Genomic DNA, 6,000 nt, shown 5'->3' with positions numbered 1-6,000 from the left:
ATGGAGATCCAGCAGCACGACGGCGTGGTGGTGGATGTAGCGGGATCTCGGCAGGGCTTCGCCAAGCTTCTGCGAGAGGGAGAGGTGTTGCAGGGGGAGAGGGAGGCGCCAGGGGCTGTGGTGTTGCTGCCCTCCCTTCCCCCCACTATATATAGGCCCCCTGGGGGGGCGCCGGCCCTGGAGATCCCATCTGCATGGGGGGCGGCGGCCAAGGGGGGGGGAAGGTGGCTTCCCCCACAAGCCAAAGGGGGGGCGCCCCCCACCCCTAGGGTTTCCGACCCTAGGCGCAGGGGGAGGCCCAAGGGGGGCGCCCCAGCCCACTAAGGGCTGGTTCCCTTCCCACTTCAGCCCATGGGACCCTCCGGGATAGGTGGCCCCACCCGGTGGACCCCCGGGACCCTTCCGGTGGTCCCGGTACAATACCGATAACCCCCGAAACTTTCCCGGTGGCCGAAACTGGACTTCCTATATATAATTCTTTACCTCCGGACCATTCCGTAACTCCTCGTCACGTCCAGGATCTCATCCGGGACTCCGAACAACTTTCGGGTTTCCGCATACTAATATCTCTACAACCCTAGCGTCACTGAACCTTAAGTGTGTAGACCCTACGGGTTCGGGAGACATGCAGACATGACCGAGACGCCTCTCCGGTCAATAACCAACAGCGGGATCTGGATACCCATGTTGGCTCCCACATGTTCCACGATGATCTCATCGGATGAACCACGATGTCGAGGATTCAATCAATCCCATATGCAATTCCCTTTGTCAATCGGTACGTTACTTGCCCGAGATTCGATCGTCGGTATCCCAATACCTTGTTCAATCTCGTTACCGGCAAGTCACTTTACTCGTACCGTAATGCATGATCCCGTGGCTAACTCCTTAGTCAAATTGAGCTCATTATGATGATGCATTACCGAGTGGGCCCAGAGATACCTCTCCGTCATACGGAGTGACAAATCCCAGTCTCGATCCGTGTCAACCCAACAGACACTTTCAGAGATACCCGTAGTGCACCTTTATAGTCACCCAGTTACGTTGTGACGTTTGGCACACCCAAAGCACTCCTACGGCATCCGGGAGTTACACGATCTCATGGTCTATGGAAAAGATACTTGACATTGGAAAAGCTCTAGCAAACGAACTACACGATCTTTGAGCTATGCTTAGGATTGGGTCTTGTCCATCACATCATTCTCCTAATGATGTGATCCCGTTATCAATGACATCCAATGTCCATAGTCAGGAAACCATGACTATCTGTTGATCAACGAGCTAGTCAACTAGAGGCTCACTAGGGACATGTTGTGGTCTATGTATTCACACATGTATTACGATTTCCGGATAACACAATTATAGCATGAACAATAGACAATTATCATGAACAAAGAAATATAATAATAACCATTTATTATTGCCTCTAGGGCATATTTCCAACAGTCTCCCACTTGCACTAGAGTCAATAATCTAGTCACATTGTGATGAATCGAACACCCATAGAGTTCTGGTGTTGATCATGTTTTGCTCTAGGGAGAGGTTTAGTCAACGGATCTGCTACATTCAGGTCCGTCTGTACTTTACAAATATCTATGTCTCCATTTTGAACACTGTCACGAATGGAGTTGAAGCGACGCTTGATATGCCTGGTCTTCCTGTGAAACCTGGGCTCCTTGGCAAGGGCAAGAGCTCCAGTGTTGTCACAGAAGAGAGTCATCGGGCCCGACGCATTGGGAATCACCCCTAGGTCGGTAATGAACTCCTTCATCCAGATTGCTTCTTGCGCTGCCTCTGAGGCTGCCATGTACTCCGCTTCACATGTAGATCCCGCCACGACACTTTGCTTGCAACTGCACCAGCTTACTGCCCCTCCATTCAAAATATACACGTATCCGGTTTGTGACTTCGAGTCATCCAGATCTGTGTCGAAGCTAGCGTCGACGTAACCTTTTACGACGAGCTCTTCGTCACCTCCATAAACAAGAAACATATCCTTAGTCCTCTTCAGGTACTTCAGGATATTCTTGACCGCTGTCCAGTGTTCCATGCCGGGATTACTTTGGTACCTTCCTACCAAACTTACGGCAAGGTTTACATCAGGTCTGGTACACAGCATGGCATACATAATAGACCCTATGGCCGAGGCATAGGGGATGACACTCATCTTTTCTCTATCTTCTGCCGTGGTCGGGCATTGAGTCGTGCTCAATTGCACACCTTGCAATACAGGCAAGAACCCCTTCTTGGACTGATCCATATTGAACTTCTTCAATATCTTGTCAAGGTACGTACTCTGTGAAAGACCAATGAGGCGTCTTGATCTATCTCTATAGATCTTGATGCCTAATATATATGCAGCTTCTCCAAGGTCCTTCATTGAAAAACACTTATTCAAATAGGCCTTTATACTTTCCAAGAATTCTATATCATTTCCCATCAATAGTATGTCATCCACATATAATATGAGAAATGCTACAGAGCTCCCACTCACTTTCTTGTAAACACAGGCTTCTCCATAAGTCTATGTAAACCCAAACGCTTTGATCATCTCATCAAAGCGAATGTTCCAACTCCGAGATGCTTGCACCAGCCCATAGATGGAGCGCTGGAGCTTGCATACCTTGTTAGCATTATTAGGATCGACAAAACCTTCCGGCTGCATCATATACAATTCTTCCTTAAGGAAGCCGTTAAGGAATGCCGTTTTGACGTCCATTTGCCATATCTCATAATCATAGAATGCGGCAATTGCTAACATGATTCGGACGTACTTCAGCTTCGCTACGGGTGAGAAAGTCTCATCATAGTCAACCCCTTGAACTTGTCGATAACCCTTAGCGACAAGTCGAGCCTTATAGATGGTCACATTACCATCCGCGTCTGTCTTCTTCTTAAAGATCCATTTATTTTCTATGGCTCGCTGATCATCGGGCAAGTCAGTCAAAGTCCATACTTCGTTTTCATACATGGATCCTATCTCGGATTTCATGGCTTCTAGCCATTTGTCGGAATCCGGGCCCGCCATCGCTTCTTCATAGTTCGAAGGTTCACCGTTGTCTAACAACATGATTTCCAGGACAGGGTTGCCGTACTACTCTGGTGCGGAACGTGTCCTTGTGGACCTACGAGGTTCAGCAGTAACTTGATCCGAAGCTTCATGATCATCATCATTAACTTCCTCCCCAGTCGGTGTAGGCACCACAGGAACATCTTCCCGTGCTGCGCTACTTTCCGGTTCGGAAGGGGTGACTATCACCTCATCAAGTTCCACTTTCCTCCCACTTAATTCTTTCGAGAGAAACTCTTTCTCCAGAAAGGACCCGTTCTTGGCAACAAAGATCTTGCCTTCGGATCTGAGGTAGAAGGTATACCCAATGGTTTCCTTAGGGTATCCTATGAAGACGCATTTTTCCGACTTGGGTTCGAGCTTTTCAGGTTGAAGTTTCTTGACATAAGCATCGCATCCCCAAACTTTAAGAAACGACAGCTTAGGTTTCTTCCCAAACCATAATTCATACGGTGTCGTCTCAACGGATTTCGACGGAGCCCTATTTAAAGTGAATGCGGCAGTCTCTAAAGCATAACCCCAAAATGATAGCGGTAGATCGGTAAGAGACATCATAGATCGCACCATATCCAATAGAGTGCGATTACGACGTTCGTACACACCATTACGCTGAGGTGTTCCAGGCGGCGTGAGTTGTGAAACAATTCCACATTTCCTTCAGTGTGTGCCAAATTCGTGACTCAAATATTCCCCTCCACGATCTGATCGTAAGAACTTTATTTTCCTGTCACGTTGATTCTCAACCTCACTCTGAAATTCCTTGAACTTTTCAAAGGTCTCAGACTTGTGTTTCATTAAGTAGACATACCCATATCTACTCAAGTCATCAGTGAGGGTGAGAACATAACGATAGCCACCGCGAGCCTCAATGCTCATTGGACCGCACGCATCAGTATGTATGATTTCCAATAAGTTGGTTGCTCGCTCCATTGTTCCGGAGAACGGAGTCTTGATTTTGCCCATGAGGCATGGTTCGCACGTGTCAAATGATTCATAATCAAGAGCCTCCAAAAGTCCATCTGCATGGAGTTTCTTCATGCGTTTGACACCAATGTGACCAAGGCGGCAGTGCCACAAGTATGTGGGACTATCATTATCAACCTTACATTTCTTGGCATTCACACTATGAATATGTGTAACATCACATTCGAGATTCATTAAGAATACACCATTGACCAGTGGGGCATGACCATAAAACATATCTCTCATATAAATAGAACAACCAATATTCTAGGATTTAAATGAGTAGCCATCTCGCATCAAACGAGATCCAGATACGATGTTCATGCTCAAAGCTGGCACTAAATAACAATTATTGAGGTTTAAAACTAATCCCGTAGGTAAATGTAGAGGTAGCGTGCCGACGGCGATCACATCGACCTTGGAACCATTCCCGACGCGCATCGTCACCTCGTCCTTCGCCAGTCTCCGCTTATTCCGCAGCTCCTGCTTTGAGTTACAAATATGAGCAACCGCACCAGTATCAAATACCCAGGAGCTACTATGAGCGCTGGTTAGGTACACATCAATAACATGTATATCACATATACCTTTGGTATTGCCGGCCTTCTTGTCCGCTAAGTACTTGGGGCAGTTCCGCTTCAAGTGACCATTTCCCTTGCAATAAAAGCACTCAGTCTCAGGCTTGGGTCCATTCTTTGTCTTCTTCCCGGCAGCTTGCTTACCGGTCGCGGCAACTCCCTTGCCGTCTTTCTTGAAGCTCTTTTTACCCTTGCCTTTCTTGAACTTAGTGGTCTTATTCACCATCAACACTTGATGTTCCTTTTTGATCTCCGCCTCCGCTGATTTCAGCATCGAATATACCTCAGGAATGGTTTTCTCCATCCCCTGCATATTGAAGTTCATCACAAAGCTCTTGTAGCTAGGTGGAAGCGACTGAAGGATTCTGTCAACGACCGCGTCATCCGGGAGATTAACTCCCAGCTGAGACAAGCGGTTGTGCAACCCAGACATTTTGAGTATGTGTTCGCTGACGGAACTATTCTCCTCCATCTTACAACTGTAGAACTTGTCGGAGACTTCATATCTCTCGACCCGGGCATGAGCTTGGAAAACCATTTTCAGCTCTTGGAACATCTCATATGCTCTGTGCTGCTCGAAACGCTTTTGGAGCCCCGGTTCTAAGCTGTAAAGCATGCCGCACTGAACCAGGGAGTAATCATCAACACGTGTTTGCCAGGCGTTCATAACGTCTTGGTTTGCTGGGACGGGTGCTTCACCTAGCGGTGCTTCAAGAACATATGCTTTCTTGGCAGCTATGAGGATGATCCTCAAGTTCCGGACCCAGTCCGTATAGTTGCTACCATCGTCTTTCAGCTTGGTTTTCTCTAGGAACGCGTTGAAGTTGAGGTTGACATTAGCGTGGGCCATTTGATCTACAAGACATATTGTAAAGATTTTAGACTAAGTTCATGATAATTAAGTTCATCTAATCAAATTATTCAATGAACTCCCACTCAGATAGACATCCCTCTAGTCATCTAAGTGAAACATGATCCGAGTTAACTAGGCCGTGTCCGATCATCACGTGAGACGGACTAGTCAAGATCGGTGAACATCTCCATGTTGATCGTATCTTCTATACGACTCATGCTCGACCTTTCGGTCTTCCGTGTTCCGAGGCCATGTCTGTACATGCTAGGCTCGTCAAGGTAACCTAAGTGTTTTGCGTGTGTTCCGAGGCCATGTCTGTACATGCTAGGCTCGTCAACACCCGTTGTATGCGAACGTTAGAATCTATCACACCCGATCATCACGTGGTGCTTCGAAACAACGAACCTTCGCAATGGTGCACAGTTAGGGTGATCACTTTCTTGAAATTATTATAAGGGATCATCTTACTCACAACCGTCGTTGTAAGCAAATAAGATGCAAAACATGATAAACATCACATGCAATCAAATAGTGAC

The sequence above is a fragment of the Triticum aestivum genome, chromosome 5D, assembly GCF_018294505.1.
Source record: "Triticum aestivum cultivar Chinese Spring chromosome 5D, IWGSC CS RefSeq v2.1, whole genome shotgun sequence".
NCBI classification, from domain to species: domain Eukaryota; kingdom Viridiplantae; phylum Streptophyta; class Magnoliopsida; order Poales; family Poaceae; genus Triticum; species Triticum aestivum.
Note: the sequence above shows the minus strand (reverse complement) of the source record.